Here is a 19,074-nt window from a genome sequence, read left to right as displayed (position 1 = left end):
AATACTAACATGAACGGAAATAAATAAAAACCCAAATTTTATTAACGGAAACTGGGTAAGGATAACGGAAAAAGTTTCGGGTTGTCACATCATCCCCCCGTTAGAGGGAATTTCATCCCGAAATTTGAACATAGAATACAAATCATGGATTAGAAAAGAGATGTGGATACTTCTGTTTCATCTGATCCTCGCGCTCCCAAGTGAATTCAGGTCCCCGCTTGGCATTCCAGCGAACCTTCACTACCGGGATGCGACTTTGTTTCGTTCGTTTGATCTCTCTATCCATGATTTCGACTGGTTCTTCCACGAAGTTCAGGTTCTCGTTGATTTCAATCTCGTCGAGAGGAATCATAAGGGTTTCGTCGGATACGCATTTCTTAAGATTCGAAACATGGAAGACAGGATGAATGTTGCTAAGTTCTTGCGGTAAACGAAGTTTGTAGGCTACGGGACCGATCCTAGCGAGGATCTCAAAGGGTCCTATGTATCTTGTGTTGGATTAGTGTCTAAGTCCATAACTATAATTGGTATGTACTTGACCCGACTCGGCATGGTCCATTTGGGTTGCATGGCATCGGAACATTTGGATAGACCGTTTATGAGGAAAAGACATTTTGTGACATATTAATATATTATAAGTTCTAATATATTAATATGAAATCATGTTATTTAATTAGTATTGATCAAGAATTAATTTGGACTTAATTTAATGATCAAAAAGAGACTAATTAAATATATGGGGATTGATTGTGTAAATCATTCATTCTTATATATGTGGGCTTATGATCCAAGATTCCTTTATGTTGGGTTTAACCCATGTGGTGATCCATGGATACTCCATGGAGGTTAAAACCCATGGAGCATAAGGAATGGGTAAAGTCATGAGTTACATGGTGTAACCCTAATAGCCACACTATATAAGAACCCATTTAGTTCAAGAAATGGGCACTAGTGATACATACTTTGAGGGCTAGCCAATTTGAACATGTATGTCTTCTTCTCATGGTTATTCCAAGAGTTCATGATGTTGTGTGAACCATTTGAGGTGTCACACTTGGGGCACTAGGCTCTCAAGCTTCATGGAGTCAAGCAACAACAACAAGGTATGTATTCTATCTATTTTATTATCTTAGTATCAATGTTTTGGTATGCTAGTTAGGATAATACCTTGGATAATCATATTTGCATGTATAATAGAGAAAACATAGATCCAAGGTATTTAGGGTTGCATGTACACTTAGGAGTGTTAGAATGCTCAAAAACCCAACAGTGGTATCAGAGCATAGGCTTGTTTTCAATTATACTTGATGCAAATTGCTGAAAAATGCTGAAAAAGTCGAATTTCGGGCATTCTGGGCACTGTACTCGCCGAGTCCACTGATGAACTCGCCGAGTACATGAAGAAAATCATCCTACTCGGCGAGTAGGTTGATACACTCGACGAGTAGGAGCCCCAGACAGCATATTTTCGAGGTTTTTGGCTAGAAATGGACTAGGAACATTACCCTAAGCTGTTTTTGGACTTATAAACTTGTTTTTGATGTGGTAATGTTCATGCTAATCCAATTTCAAAGATAATTGTCAATAGATTCATGTTTTGTATTAGTTTAGTGATTAGGCTAATTACATGAAAAAGTTTGATTTGAATTATCTTGTTCTTATGAGTTGCTTAGATTAATAGAAAAGTTAATTGATTATGTGTTTTCAATCCATTTTAATCTAAGAGTTGATTCTAAAATGTGTTTTTGTAACTTGTCCTCAAGTTATATGAAAAGTCACATTTAAGTTTCATAAAACTCATAAAAGTTGGTAATGGTTGCAAAAATGAAGAGTCTTGTCCTCAAGTTATGGAGGTTCAAGAGTCACTTCATTAAGTAATAAAATGTGTAACCTTAGTTAATTCCATAAATTACAAAATAAAGAAAAGTTACATTCTTTTATTAGTTTAAAGTCTTCCATAACTTGTCCTCAAGTTATGGAACTTGAAGAGTTTTTTAATTAAAACTAATTTAAACACATAAGTTATGGAATTAGTTAGTTTTGAATAGTTTCAAAACTTGCCCTCAAGTTTTGGAATTTGAAAAGTTTCACTTATGAATACTTTAATTCCAAGTTAGCCCTTAGAATTTTAAAAGTTAAAATTCAAACCCTTATACTATTATTATAATTTTAATTATATAGATATGTATAAGATAAAGTCAATCTTACCGTTAGTAGGCCTCATTCACGAAGCCGGTCTATAAGGGGGGTATAAGGTTACTGCCTATAAAATGGCAGTTTAATGGGTGTCCACTCTCACCCACCGCTTCCTTGACTGGTGGAGGGTCGTTAGCCGAACGGGTAGGAAAGGACTATAATTCTCCCTTCATTAAAAGTATTAATGATAAATACTAAGTAACTAAACATTTATAAATTCCCAATTCTTAGTTACTTAGGAAAATGTGAAATTGGTGCTAGCCCATAAAATTACATTTTGTACCTTACCAAGTCGTTAGTGGAGCGTGTGTGGTTAACCGGCACACTAACATGGACTAGTAAGAGTGGCAAAGGGTAACTTGACTTTATTATAGATCGGTGGAGCGTGTGTGGTTAACCGGCACATCGATTAGGTAATATTGTTGAGGGTACCAAGTCAATTTGTATGGTTATTCACACCTTGTTTGTGATCCTCGGCATCCCAGTCACAAACTTGAGAGGGCACAATCGAGATTCAAACATGCCATTGAAAGTTCAATGTATCTCAAAAGATCTAGGAGTTTCAAATCCAATTAAAACTTAATTATATTTTGTTTTTCATGGTGGAAATTGGTAAATCGTCATTTACCTACCTTCAACTATTTTATAACTTGGATTACGGCATCCCTCTTCCAGTTATAAATAGGTTGTTGGGTCCTAGCCTTAATATTTCATAGTGGGTGTTATATTAAGGACTTTAAATCAACTATCTTGAATATCTCCCAAAAGATGATCTTCCCAAATCTCTTGAAACAAGCTTTCCTAAATGAAGATGATGTCCCATGGAAATCATACTTCTTTCACTTCCTCCAGTTATTCTCCCTAACCCACAAGTTCCTGAAAAGTTTAAGGTCACTCAAGCCCTATTGGCAAGCAAAGGTCTATATGTGATCACATCTTGGAGATGTAGTCACATATTGACAAGCCGGGAGAGTTGGGTGTCAAAGTCTAGAGGAAGCTGATGATCAATCACTTTCTAAGTCACATAGTGAGTTCCTTTGGGACTCCTATGAAACAGACTATGACAAGACCCTTAATGATCTTATCTATTTGCTAAGATCAACTTCCTAAAACTTTATGGCCATTGACAATGATGACATTGGATATCCAGTAAAGCTCTCTCTTCCCAATGGAAAGGGATCGGCCATAGTCAACTCGGTTGACCAAATGGTAAAGAGAACGGCTAAGTCTGAGATAGTCCCATTATCAAGGGTCCATTGCCAAAGAAAGGGGCATTAGTTGCGAAGCTGCCAAATTTACCTAAGGATATTAAAGTCAATAAGTTTGACTCTACTTCGGGTAAAGTCCACTATCTAACTCTGCTAAGTTTCTATTCTGAGATTCTTGATACATGATGTGACTGGGTCACATGTTGATGTTTTAAGAATCAAAGAAAAGGTGAAGAAACTTAAAGAAAGAATATGTTGAATCTGATGGCATAGATGGATTTATATCGCATAGTTTGAAGATCGGATTCTTGAGCTACTTCTTAAGAGTTATGATATATTGCTTAGGAATAAATAACAACAAAGTTTTCATGTGCTTTTGCATTGTAAGGATAGTTTTTCCGCAAAGTTTTTAAAATAAAAGGAAAAATGATGATTTTATTTATTTATTTTAAAATATCCTTACAAATGGCATTTGAGGAAAAAATTGTTGCTTATAAGATTCCATTAAGAGCAAGAGTGGAAATATGAATTTGATTCTTTCATTTGTGGTAGTCTCTAAATTTACCAAATAAGGAAAGATTCTCATCACCTAAGTCTCAATTGGACCGAAACTTGGAATCATGCAATTTGTAGAGCATGATGAATGAGAACCTTCAAGCATTGGAAAAATTAAGACTAACCACTTGTTCACATGGATGTGTGAGTCAAGTAACGGACTAAGGGATCGAGTGCACATTCTTGTGCACTGATTAAGTCCACCACAAAAGATCGATAAGACTATTCGTCATGATTTACTAAAGTTTAGTAAATATGGTTATACTTACAGGCTTAAGTATAATTCTGAAGCATTGGAAAAATTTCAATGTATGGCAGAGCGAATAAGAAGAATCAACTTAGGCAGAAAGATAAAAGTTTCTCAAATCTGAAAAGATGGGAGAGTACTTTAGTATCATGTTATATAATCATCTTAATGATTAAGAGACCTTATCACAATTCATCCTCTAAGTGCATTCTGGTAGCTAAGAAGAGGAGTTATGAATTGTTGAAGTGGTTAAATCAAGAAGATGATTTATACTTCGTTCCAAAATTAATTCTTAGAGTTATACTCTAAGATTGTAACTTGAGTGACATGTCTTAAAGAAGGTTTAAAACACTTGTCAAATGTAAGAGTAAAAGTTTTCTACTCTTGTACATTTGAAATTGGTAAGTTGTGATGTTTTGGATAAAACAAAGACCAACTAAGGCCAATTGTGTGAAGTGTTTGTCTTGATTAGAATCCACACTATCTCTTGAATATCTGACAAGAAAGTCTTATATGTCAAGAGGACAGTGGGAGTCTTAAAGGTCTTGAAAGTCTCAAGAACTAATCAAGAATAAAACCTGAAGTTCTTCACTAGCACACGACTTGAGGTTTATAACCTATCGTGTTGACTATTTCTGTGTCCATTCCAATTATAGTTGGCTTTGCATATGAGTTCTTAGAGTTCTCAATTGGTTGCACAGCAACTTGGAAGCAATGGCAGACCCTTGAGCTGCCACATGGCAAGAATTTAAGATTGCACAAGTTTAATCCATATAAGTGTGGATTTGTCAGTAACCTTGTCTTGTGATTATGGTTTTGACAAAATTCATATGGATAGGAACTCATACACCATAAAATCTAAGTGTCATAAGGTTTCTCTCCGATTCATGAAAATGATGGTGAGGAAACACTTTCACTAAGTAGATTTTAGCTAGATAGCAATTGTGATATTTGCATTGTCAAAGTCGTTAGTGGAGCGTGTGTGGTTAACCGGCACACTAACATGGACTTGTGAGAAGTGGTAAAGGTCTAAACAATCGAGACTATGATTACGGCATCCCTTTTCATAGTTCTTAAAATTGTTTAGACACACCTGTGAGCTATCTAAGATAAGGTGTATGATATTGATAAAGTTTTATCAAAGCAATCTAGTATCAGAAATCTGAACTTTGGTAAGAAAGTCGATAAAGTATTGATTTCTAGAAGTCCAGCTGATTTCTGATTACATGTCAAGGCTAGTGGGAGCATAAGTGTTATGCTAATAATCATCATGTTAGTGGGAGCATGATAATTATTATAAAGATTGCAAGTTAGCAATGTTAATTATAGAAAACAAAAGTTTCAATTCGTGAGGCTGCAGGGGTTGAAAAAGTTGTTTTACTATAATTAAGGGAGAGAAAATTATACTTCATTTCAATTCTAAAAGCTTAGATTGAGATTTTAAGTCGTATTTAGTCAAGGATATATATATGAATTTCATGTTGGAATGACTCAACATAAGGAAATTCTATATATGGGTCCATTATTTGCGTTCTAAAATTCGATTATGATTACGGCATCCCTTTTCATAATCTGAATTATGAGAACTTGGCAAATAGAAATGGAAATGTTATAGCAAAAGACTGGTTTAGTCTTTATGTGAGACATCATGACTCGTGTCCCATATGCTTCGGATATAGGATCGATTACATATGCTATATTTATCCTTTCTAAAATTTTCCAAATGCCTGGGGCATTAAGAAGGGAAAAGGTCTAGAACTGGATATGACTAAAAGGATTAAGCAATTGTCGAGGACAATCTAAGGTTTACCAAAGATTGGTTGCTCAAGGACAGTTGGAAGTATAGTGTTAATTCTGGAAGGACCATATTGACATAATCTGTAAGGAGGCAACTCTTGTTCAGAAGTGATAGTCAAAATGGAATATGGAAATGTTTTAAAGTTGGGAAATTATTCAATCTGTGTAAGATTAGGAAACTTAATGCAAGAAGGATGTTTCCAAGGAGTTGATCTCCTTGGAATGCTCTGTAATGTTTGTTGTCAAGTCCTTGTGACTCTGTGCATAATCATTACAGGAGGATCAATGCATATAAGTTTAGAATCTAACAGATTTCAGTAAATGGCATGAATTTGGAATTCTTGCATTTGCAGTAAGGATTTGGGACTGTGAAAGAGGATCATTGGAGTTATGTTCAATTGATCTAATTCACAAAGTGAAGATCATAGACAAACATAGTATGCATACTTGGTGTATGGCATGACTAGTGTTTAGAAAACATAGTGTACATGCTTGGAGCATGGGACAACTATTGTTTTAAATTCAAGAATAAAGTTGATAGCTGAAACAGTATACAATGAATAATGTGTAATCATATGGTGATAAATAAAAGGTGTTTTATTTATGTTCATAGGTTTTGATACCATATTAGATTCTATTATTATTGTGTTTCATTTTGCATGTTTTGACTTCCAGAATAACTAAGTCGTTCTTCCTGATTGACTAAGTTATTCAAACTATCCACAGTCGGTCATATGTTGGAAGTAGATATGAATCAAGACTGTCATGGGTTGGCTTGTAGAGGTCTAAGATGTTGGACAAGGGGCTACAACACTCATGAGTGCTCATAAGTTCTGAGTATTGGATTCAACCCGCGCTCATTGGAATCACTTCATGGATTTTATCACGAGTGATCATGAGACGATAATATCTTATATTCTTCAAACCTAGAGATATGAGTTGTTACTATGAGTTGGTTGTACATTGATTGCACGAAAACGCATTCGGTAACTCGGTGTTATAAAACGTGCCTTTGTGTATGATTCAACAAGTAGTAGAACAAGCCATATGAGTCGAAGTTTATCCATTCCTTTTACCTTCGGGATAAAGGCGATATCTGTGGGCCCCTCGATGATTTGGTGATGACAAATGTAAGTGCTCGGCCGGGCCTGGACTGATTTGATTTGTTCAATTAGTCAATCGTCATAAATCGGAAATCGGGAAACAACAAATGGACAGAGAGAATGATTATAATCCATGTCTCAGTCCATATGATATCTAGAATGGAGGAATATATGATCCCTTATCTAATGGACAAGTCATTGACAAAGGTCAGAGTTCATCTACAAGGTCAGAGTTCGACAGCGGCTTTTGAGAGCTACGATTGCCAGTTGGTTCCTGAAGTCATACGCAATAATAGTTTTAGACTTATCCAAGTGGGAGACTGTTGGATTAGTGTCTAAGTCCATAACTATAATTGGTATGTACTTGACCCGACTCGGCATGGTCCATTTGGGTTGCATGGCATCGGAACATTTGGATAGACCGTTTATGAGGAAAAGACATTTTGTGACATATTAATATATTATAAGTTCTAATATATTAATATGAAATCATGTTATTTAATTAGTATTGATCAAGAATTAATTTGGACTTAATTTAGTGATCAAAAAGAGACTAATTAAATATATGGGGATTGATTGTGTAAATCATTCATTCTTATATATGTGGGCTTATGATCCAAGATTCCTTTATGTTGGGTTTAACCCATGTGGTGATCCATGGATACTCCATGGAGGTTAAAACCCATGGAGCATAAGGAATGGGTAAAGTCATGAGTTACATGGTGTAACCCTAATAGCCACACTATATAAGAACCCCTTTAGTTCAAGAAATGGGCACTAGTGATACATACTTTGAGGGCTAGCCAATTTGAACATGTATGTCTTCTTCTCATGGTTATTCCAAGAGTTCATGATGTTGTGTGAACCATTTGAGGTGTCACACTTGGGGCACTAGGCTCTCAAGCTTCATGAAGTCAAGCAACAACAACAAGGTATGTATTCTATCTATTTTATTATCTTAGTATCAATGTTTTGGTATGCTAGTTAGGATAATACCTTGGATAATCATATTTGCATGTATAATAGAGAAAACATAGATCCAAGGTATTTAGGGTTGCATGTACACTTAGGAGTGTTAGAATGCTCAAAAACCCAACATCTTGGATTTAGCTTTCCCCGCTTTCTGAAGCGTATCATGCCTTTCCAGGGTGAGATTTTTAACAGGACACGGTCTCCAACCTGGAATTCCAAGGGTTTTCGTCGTTTTCGGCGTAGCTCTTTTGTCTATCTCGTGAGGCCTTAAGTCGTTCTCGGATTTGTACGATGTTTTCGGTGGTTTCGCGGATGATCTCTAGGCCAGTAAGAGTGTTGTCAGGGACTTGCCCCTTGGCTAGCTGCGTGTCGCCCACCTCAACCCAGCACAGAGGGGATCTACACTTGCGACCATAGAGGGCTTCGAAAGGCACAACCTTGATGCTGGTATGGTAACTGTTATTGTAGGAAAACTCGACCAAGGGCAAATGGGTGTCCCACGACTCACCGAAGTCAATGACACATGCTCTCAACATGTCTTCCAAGGTCTGGATGGTTCTCTCACTCTGCCCATCTGTCTGAGGATGGTAAGCTGTGCTCATATCTAGCTTAGTTCCAAGAGCCTTCTGCAGTGACTGCCAGAACCTCGAAGTGAACCTGCTATCTCGATCGGAGATAATGGACACAAACACACCATGCAGTCGAACTATCTCTCGGATGTAGATTCGCGTGAGTCTCTCAATTTTGAAATTTTCCTTGATCGGCAGGAAGTGGGCGGATTTAGTCAGTCGGTCGACAATTACCCAGATGGCGTCGTGCCCACTCGGAGACTTGGGTAATTTGGTGATAAAATCCATAGTAATTCTCTCTCACTTCCACTTAGGTATCTCCGGCTGGTGGAGTAGACCTGAGGGCTTCTGATACTCGACCTTCACCTTGGCACAAGTCAGGCACTTGCCCACGAAGGTAGCGATCTCTGCTTTCATGTTCGGCCACCAATACAGTTTCTTGAGATCGAGGTACATCTTGTCCGAGCCTGGATGAATGGAGTATCTAGTCTTGTGAGCTTCGTTCATTACAACCTCTCTGTAACCACTGAACTTTGGGGTCCAGATCCGGTCCATGAAATAATAGACTCCGTCTCCCTTTATTTATAGGTTCTTTTCCATTCCTCTCAAGGCTTCACCCGGCATGTTCTCCGGTTTTAAGGCTTCCAACTGAGCCTCCTTGATTTGCGCGGATAAATGGGAATGGATTGTCATGGTCAGTGCCTTCACTCTACGACCTGAGTACTCCTTCCGGCTGAGGGCATCTGCCACCACATTGGCCTTGCCGGGATGGTAGCGGATTTCGCACTCGTAATCGTTGAGTAGCTCAACCCATCGCCGTTGTCTCATGTTCAACTCCTTCTGGTCGAAAATATGTTGCAGACTTTTATGGTCAGTGAAGATAGTGCACTTGGTTCCGTAGAGATAATGTCTTCATATCTTCAATGCGAAGACCACTGCTCCCAATTCCAGGTCGTGTGTTGTGTAGTTGACTTCGTGTGCTTTCAACTGTCTTGAGGCATAAGCAATGACTTTTCCCCGTTGCATGAGCACACAGCCTAGGCCCTGATTGGATGCATCACAGTAGACGACGAAGTCCTCCGTCCCTTCGGGCAGAGACAAGATAGGTGCGCTGCATAGGGCCCGCTTCAATGTTTGGAATGCAGTGTCTTGCTTTTCACTCCAACAGAAAAGTACACCTTTCTGCGTCAGAGTGGTTAGGGGTTTGGCAATTCTGGAAAAATTCTGGATAAATCTGCGATAATAGCCAGCGAGACCCAAGAATTGATGGATTTCTGTGGGCGTCTTCGGTGCTAACCAGTTCTTTATCGCCTCGATTTTGGACGGGTCCACGTGTATGCCTTCCTCGCTTACCATGTGACTTAGGAAGGTTACTTTTCGAATCCAGAATTCGCACTTGGAAAATTTCGCGTACAGCTTCTACGTCCTTAGGGTTTCCAGCACTGATCTCAAGTGCTGTCGATGATCTTCCTCACTTCTGGAATAGACAAGTATATCGTCGATGAACACGATTACGAACTTGTCCAGGAAAGAACGGCACACCCGATTCATCAAGTCCATGAATACCGCCGGTGCGTTGGTTAGACCAAAGGGCATTACTACAAATTCGTAGTGACCATACCGAGTCCGAAATGCTGTCTTAGGAACATCACTCTCATGGACTTGCAGCTGATGGTACCCTGATTTTAAGTCTATTTTGGAGAAGTAACTGGCTCCCTGAAGTTGATCGAAGAGGTCATCGATTCGAGGAAGAGGGTAACGGTTTTTAACTGTGAGCTTGTTCAGTTCGCGATTGTCAATGCACATCCGAAAGGATCCATCCTTCTTTTTCACAAATAAGATTGGGGCTCCCCAGGGTGAGGAACTCGGTCTGATGAATCCTTTGCTGAGCAGCTCATTGAGCTGACTGGATAACTCCTGAATTTCTGCCGGCGCTAATCGGTATGGGGATTTAGCTACGGGGGTAGCTCCGGGGACTAAGTCGATGCGAAACTCGACTTGACGCTCGGGAGGGATTCCCGGGAGATCTTCGGGAAAAACATCGGGAAAGTTACAGACTTCGGGGATGCTCTCGAGGTCTTTAACTTCCTACTTCTCGTTAATGACATGGGCTAGGAATGCATGACACTCCTTTCGCAGAAGTTTTTGGGCTTTGATGCACGAAACGATACGAAGGTTTGAACTGAGTTTATCGCCGTAAATCATGAGAGTTTCATCAGAGGAAAGATTGAGACGGATAGCTTTTTCGTAACAAAGGATATCAGCACGATTGGGGCTCAACCAATCCATGCCGATAATGACATCAAAGCTCTTTATGGAAACTGGCATAAGGTCGATGGGAAAATAATGATCGTTTAAGGTAAGGGTACAACCTACGTATATATCATTAGTGCTCTCTTTCTCACCGTTAGCCATCTCGATGGTAAATGTTTCGGTTAGTGGTTGAGGTTTATGTTTGAGGAGATGTTTGAATGCATGACTAATAAAACTTCTCTCCACACCAGAATCGAAAAGAATACATGCATAAGAGTTGTCGAGGAGGAACGTACCCGAAACAACGGTGGGATCTGCAACTGCCTCTTCTTGGCCTATCGCTAGCACTCTCCCTGTGCTACCTATTGTTGTTGCCTTGGGTCAGTTTCTCTTGTAGTGCCCGACTTCTCCACAACCATAACAGGCTTGACCGACACCTGCTCCAGATGCTTGATTGGTTGGTTGGACTGGTGTCCTGCAAACTCGAGCTGTGTGCCCCTTTTTGCCACAGCTGGTGCATGACATTTCTCGGCATGGGCCGAGATTATGATGATAGTTACATTTGTCGCACCGAGGAAGGGTACCAACATATTTACTGATAGGTGCTTGAGTGGCAGGAGCAGCGGCAAGAGTAGTAGCAGCGTGGACTGCCACCGTTTGCTGTTTCTTTGAGGGCTCCTGCGAAGACTGGCCCTTTTGCTGCTTCCAGAATTTTCTTTTCTCACCGCTCACCTTTTCTGGCTCAGGAGCGGCTGTCACTTTATCAAGATCAACTCCGTGATATATGAGGGTTTGTGCCAGGCACTTGGCGCTGTCAAAGGTGTTTGGCCTAGCAGCCAAGACATTTCCTTTGGTGGGTTGTGTCAGTCCCCAAATGTATCTCTCTATCTTCTTGCTTTCCGGGGTGACCATTCCTGGGCAAAGAAGCGCTAGGTCTTCAAACCTAGAAGTGTAGGCAGCAATGTCGAATTCCTTCATCTTTAGGTTCCAGAGTTCGTGCTCTAGTTTCTGCATCTCGCCCCATGGGCAGTACTCAGCTAGCATGAGTTCCTTTAAATTTTCCCAACCCATAGCATTCGCCACTGGCAGGGTTAGGGATTTGACACGACCATTCCACCAGGTCAGTGCTCTGTTGGCGAAAGTGCAAGCGGCGAATTTTACTTTGTTGGCTTCAGAACAGGAACAAATTTCGAAAATGGACTCGATCTTCTCGAACCATTGGGTCAGGGCAATAACCCCTCCTTTGCTGTCGAAAGATGTGGGTTTCGCGTTCATGAAGTCCTTATAGGAACACTCCTTCTGGTGTCCCTGACCACCTTCATGATTTTGGGGATGAGTACCACCTCCCTGCCCGCCAGATCCGTCGGGATTAATCTGTGACATTGCGGCAGCCACAACAGCAGTAACAGCTGCCTGGAACATAACGGGATCGAACTGAGGAGGTGGTGGTGGTGGTGGAGTGTCGTCATTTCTTCTGATGGGTCTTTTTCGGGGAGGCATCTTGTTCTAGAAACAACCAGGAAGAAGAGGATGGTAAGTCCTCAAGATATATGAAACAAAATATATCCCATCCTGATAATAAAGTGCTCTACTAAGCGATAAGCAAAGAAAGGTTACTAATGCAAGTAAGTTATCGCTAAGAAACAAATAGGTAGCAACACTATGAATGAATTTCTACAATTTATTCGGCTCTGGCTAAAATACTCCTACAATATTTTAAGTTGTATGTTTTGTTCTTTTGATACCTTGTTGTATGGATACTAGGTAAGTTTTAGGACTGTTGCAACACCAAAGTCACTCCCAAGCACATGTTGGTCATGTCTCGAATAAATATAGTTGATCAGGCTATATTGACCCTAGACATGATTACATAACTGCCCAGGTTTAACCGCAGTGTTCAACATCCAAAATACTTTTGTTTTGTTCTACTCATGATACAGTTTCTGGTATGTGGGTATACTGGTATACTTTTTGTAAAAATACTTATGTTTTAAAAGTATACTTTTAGTTCAGAGCACTTCGGCCCCTTAGTGTTTATAGTTGTATACCATGTAAGGTTCAGTATACTTAGTTCACTATAAACAATAGCTCTGATACCAATCTGTCACACCCCCGAACCGTCGGAACGGACGGCGGAAACGTCCGGGGGCGGGTGACGTCATGCGTAGTATCACAACAGTTGTATCATAATAATCACAGTAAACACAACCATCACATTATAATATGAATATTTACATTGTTTGAAAACGTAGTTTGTTCATATCAGTATATAACAAAAGTAAAAGACGTGACTCCAAAACGCTCCGTCTTCTCCAAAAGTTGGCAAGAGTACCTGTCTATTGTTGCCCTGAGAATACAAGCAGTTTTAAAATATCAGCATAAAGCTGGTGAGTTCATAAGCGTTTAGTTCTGGTGAAAGAAATGTTTCTTTAATCCTTTGAAAAGTGTTTCTCAAGAAAATCCTATATTTTCTTATGAAAGATGTTTGATTATCCATTCGTTGTATGTTAGACAGCCTGTTTATGTAAGGTTGAGTTATCCCAGGAAAATCCTGTATTTTCCTTAAAAGTTGATAGTTGGTTATCTGTTCTTGTCTGAGGTGTACAAGTATCTACCATACTTGTATCGTTAGATGTAGTTTCCTTGAAAAACCCTGTTTGCTCTCTGTGAGGTGTATTAGCCTTATTACATAAATAAAACTAATAAATAAGTGGTGAACTAAATCCTAAGGGTATTATTAATACCCTCTAGTAATCAAATCGGTTATTACTTTGAGGTTAGTTCACTTGTTTCATTATTACAAAAGTAAATTTCGTTATCTAGGTTGCGAGTGTCATAACCGTACTTAGACTTGATATGGCATGTAACGGGGCCAGTATCTTTTTATGACTTTGTCACCCCTGAACCTAACGGTCCCGCTGTAGCTAGCAGCAAAGGTGTGGGATAGTCAGTCCCGTATAGATCTATACACAACAGTCACGTTCTCCCTACAAGAGATTCTGGTTACAATGGTTAGTCCTACACTCTCGAATTCGGTGGAGTGTTACCAAGGACGTGTCTCCAACTTTAGACTAACAATTTGCATGTAATAATACCGAAAATCCTGTTTATGATTTGCATGAATTCTTTATAAAATATCACATCTTATGACAAGATTCACAAGTTCATTGCTTTAGTTTTGAAAACTGTTTCTACGAGTTGATTTCTTAATCGTTTGGTAAAACTGTTTTCTGTATTAAAAGCATACTGAAACTATAATTATTTTAAACAAAATAATATACTTTGAGCATAAGTTTCCTTGTACTTTTGCTTGTATTCCCCCCTGAAAACATGAAAAACTTGGAAAAAGCGTAGGGGTATGAACTCACAGTTTGACGTGGGATTCGAGTGTAAGTTGCTAGGAATTGCTGAGTGTCAAATAAAGCCTCGGGCACAAACGGATCCTATTTAGCATGTAAAAGCACATATATGCATTAGGTGAGGGCTTAACACTATTTGTTATGGAAAGAACTACCTTAGGGACTAGGAAACACTTAAAACTAAGTGTTATAATCGCATGTGATTTGAAAATGGGGAGTTTGCGGTCGTAAAAGGAGTGTACGGTCATGGGTTTGCGGCCCAACAGGGTTTACGGCCCATATGTTTACGGCCCGAGTGTTTGCGGTCCATGGGTTTACGGTCCATGGGTTTACGGCCCAGGGGTTTACGGCCGTAAACTCTTGGCGAAAAGTGCGATTTTTGGTGTTTCAAGGTTCTTTCTAGCCTTCTGGAAGTGTTCTAGGCTTAGTTTTTAGGCTTAGGAGGGTGTTGTGGCAACTTTGCACCACCTAAATAGAGTTTACGGTCAAGGGAGATTGCCTTGGCCGTAAACACCCTTCTGGTCACGATTTCTAGATGTTTAACAAGTGATTCTTGTATCCAAAAAGCTAAGGGTAGTGTACTTACGTAGTGGAAGCTTGAAAGGGTGGTTAGAGTCCAAAAACACTAGTGTGTGTTCTTGGTGTTCTTGGTGAGAGAGAAAATCTAGAAAAAGATGAGATTCATGAGATAGGAGCATGGATTTACCACTAGAAGTGAGATAGAAACACAATCAAGGTGAAGAATCACTTACATTCTTGAGGATCCTTGAGCAAATTCGAAGTTTGTAGAGAGAGAGAGAGAGAGAGAGTAGAGAGAGAAAGCTTCTGGAGTGTGTAAAGTGAGAAATGAAGGCCACTCATCCCTTATATAGGGGTGAGTTTACGGCCAAGGGGTGGGGTGGAGGGTTTACGGCCGTGAACAGGGTTTACGGTCGTAAACAGAGTTTACGGTCGTAAACTCCTCTCGAAGGGTTGTTTGGCCCGAATGCTATGCTTTGACTTAGAAAACCTCGTTTTTGAATCCAAAACTCGATTGAAATGAGCTTAGAATATTCCGTTAGACCAAAAATAATACTAACGTGAACGGAAATAAATAAAAACCCAAATTTTATTAACGGAAACTGGGTAAGGATAACGGAAAAAGTTTCGGGTTGTCACAGTGTTGCACGAGCCTCCTCAGCTGTCAGCTGAAATGCCCTGCTCCGAACAACTGGCGCACCCCCCTTTCCCTGGCGGCCATCAATGTTCCTCAGAGTCGCTGGATCAGGTGCTACTGCTAGTCCTCCTGATGCTAAACTCGGATAGTTGGCCTTCGTGTGGACCCTCTTATTGCAATGGAAGCAAATCAGATCTGATGTATGGGTGGTGCTGGTAGTAGCATTACAATACCTGCTGAAATGCCCCATCTTACCGCACTTGTAGCAGCCCAAACCACCCACCCTGCAGACTCCTTCATGTGCCTCGTCGCACTTGCCACAGCGGCTCCGACCCTACTGGCCCTTCAATCTAGAATCGAAGCCCTTGGTTTTATTTACTGAAACCTCCATCATCTGCATGTGCTCTGCCTTCTTCTTCCCTGTATGCTCCAAATCGATCTCATGTTCCTGAGCCTTGGATTTCATGTCGTCCATAGTTGGGCAGGCGGAAAAACTAACATAGTCCATGATATCAGAACGCAGAATGTCATGGTACCGGGTCTTCCTCATCCCCTCATCTGCCACATACTATGGTACCAACAAAGCTTTCTCTCGGAACTTGGCGATGATCTCCGCCACGGTCTCAGTCGCCTGTCGCATATCCAGGAACTCCTTTGCTAGCTATTGCACCTCACCACTCTCTACTATTAGCCACAGAAGAAACTCCCTCTAATACCATTTAACTGCCACATGAATACAATTATATATTATCAATACTAGATAATTCTTTGAATGAAAGGTCTCACACTACAATGGTCGGAGTCAAACAAGAGCTGCACAATATAGTTAAACCTAACCTACTAAAAATATCTAATCTCAACAATATGTAACCAAAAGCATTCATCCACTAGTCAGTTGGTACTAATAAAAATTCCTAAAAGAACAAAGCACGCACTATTCGAGCATAAAGAAATTCGAATCAGAACGCAACCTAAATAGGCCATCCTATCAGATAATCGATCTCATAGTAGCATGCAATCTATAAGCTTATACAATAGGCATATAAAGGCATCTCTCCTAGCATTCTATTATGCAATCCTGAGTAGATCCTTATCCCTAATCTAGCATGCGATTCTCATATCATAGCATAGAACATTTAACATGTATGGGTATTTTGGGAAAACTTACTTGAGCTCGACTGATTGCATGCATCACACCTTCTTTTATTAGAAATTTCTTATTAAAATATTCTTTTATGAAAATCTACCAAATCCTTATTTTGAGGTCAGGAGCACTCGAGAGTATACTCGAATCCCTCAAACCAAGGCTCTGATACCAACTTGTAACATCCCAAAAATTCCACACAAAAATTTCATTTTTAACTCATTTCAGAACTTCTAGTAATCATATCGAAACAACCAAAAATGTATCACACGGGAAATAATATCAGAGTACAAATCCCAAAATCACATAATGCGGAAAACATGGGCAGATACAGTGCGATCAAGCCGAGCCCTTCCCTTTTGAGCTGGAAGTACGTGGAAGATAAACTTAAAACTATAAGCACAAAGCTTAGTGAGCTTCCCCAAAATACCCCATACCATACATACATAACAGTCAAAAACATAATGGGTCTATTTCACCCCCTTCGGTATCTTTCAACCGGTATTGGGACTATTTCACCCCCTGCGGTATCTTTCAACCGGTACTGGTTCTATTTCACCCCTTTCGGTATCTTTCAACCGGTACTGGGTCTATTTCACCCCCTTCGGTATCTTTCAACCAGTACTGGGTCTATTTCACCCCTTTCAGTATCTTTCAACCGGTATCGCGTCTATTTCACCCCTACATATAGCATATAATAATAACAACAAGAATAACACAGACAACAAGCATATAGAGGCATAAAGGGTGATTGTCACGAAGGCAATCATCATCCTACAAACATAATCTAGTGGGTTGACATTGGTGCCTTCGACCCACGGATACAAAGGAGGAAACTCACCTCTCGATCGCTAATCAACTACTGCTATTCTCACGGTCAGCTACATCGACGCTACACCAGACCTAGATAATGATGCAAGGTAAACCTTTAGTATACCCTTCAAAACCAAGAGTTGACCAAAAGTCAACTTTGATCAAAATTCAACTTCTAAAGTGAAATGTCAACTTTCCCCTCAGCTTGCCCTCACGCCGTGACCACTATGGCTCACGTCATGAGAATGGGCTTGACTCGGTGCCACTCAGCGAGTCGACTCAGTCATAACTCATCCAACCAGAATCCTCAGATCGGGACCACCTCCATTCTCACGTCGTGAGATTCCCATTTCTCACGTCATGATATCTGTTCTGACAAACTTTGACCATTAAGCTCTTAACCTTTTAAGATAAACTTTGGAACCTTCCAAAGAACCTTCCTTGACCCTAAGGACTATAAAATCGCAACTTTTCAGTCATGCATGTCCAATTCATGAATTAGATACTAACTAGGTCAAAAGAAAGGTAATAAGATCAGGACTCATGCTTGGAGTCTAAAACCAACACCAAAACTCGAATCCAAAGCCTCATATACAGAAGATGTCTCAATGATCCATAAAGTTGCCAACTTTATGGATCCCATTCATGCTACACCACCCAACCATGCAAGGAAAGCTCTCAAAATCTAGAACTAGCATGCAAGAGGAAAAAAGGTAAGAGCTTTATGACTTACAGAGGTCCAAAAGCTTAGCAAGACCAAGTAGTATAAGCTAGGTTGCCAAAATGAAGCACCATAAGAGTCCTCTTCCACTTTAATGGACCAAAAACCACCAAATAAGCTCTTCAAGGTCACCAACAATGGCCAAAATTCTCCAGGAGGTCGAATCTAGGGTTTTCAAGAGGTTAGAGAGTGAGAGAGGCTGAGGATGGGCAACCTTAGCTCTCTCATTCCATTAAATACTCGAAAATTAGGGTTTTTGTCATCAGGCCTTACTTGTAAGATCTCATACTCATGTTGTGAGATTCAAGAACGTGGGTCAAACGATCAACGGTCACTCACGTCGTGACCACTATGGATACCGACGTGACCCTCCTCCAAAGTGCAAGAATTCAATAAATTAAGTACCTTAAGGATTCAGATGCTACATCAACCATGGCGTGATGATCTTCTTTCCACGATGTGGGAACTGAGTTTTTCAGTTTTTATTTTTATTATGTGTTTGTTCGTTTTATGCATATTTTCTTGTTTTATTTTAGTAGTTCATGACTAAAGGATCCTCATTAAACATAGTTGTTGGTTTTAATGATTTAGAATCCAAGTTTCATAAGCGAAAGATGGTCAAGAAGGTAAAGGAGTATGATTTGGACAAAACCGACACCGAAAGAGAAGCTAGCGAACCAAAAATCTTCAAAGGCTTTACTTCAGACGTTATCTCGTCTTTTAAAAAATCGGACAAGTAAGAAAGCCGATATGATTCGGAAATAGAAACAGAAATCGAACCTGAAGAGGAAAGCAAATCAGAAGACGACGTGGCAGACATTACAGACATGACTATAGAGAAGTATAATCGACGAATGTAAGAAGATAACAGACCTAGTTTAGTGTAACTAGCAATCCCGGTTGTAACAACCCGTACTTTTCATAAACATTTAATAATTAAAATATTTGGAATAATATTAGAGTTTACATCCTTGATACTTA

Source organism: Lactuca virosa, chromosome 4 (genome assembly GCF_052849685.1).
Source record: "Lactuca virosa cultivar CGN04683 chromosome 4, Lactuca_virosa_CGN04683_v6, whole genome shotgun sequence".
NCBI classification, from domain to species: domain Eukaryota; kingdom Viridiplantae; phylum Streptophyta; class Magnoliopsida; order Asterales; family Asteraceae; genus Lactuca; species Lactuca virosa.
This window is presented reverse-complemented; position numbering follows the sequence as displayed.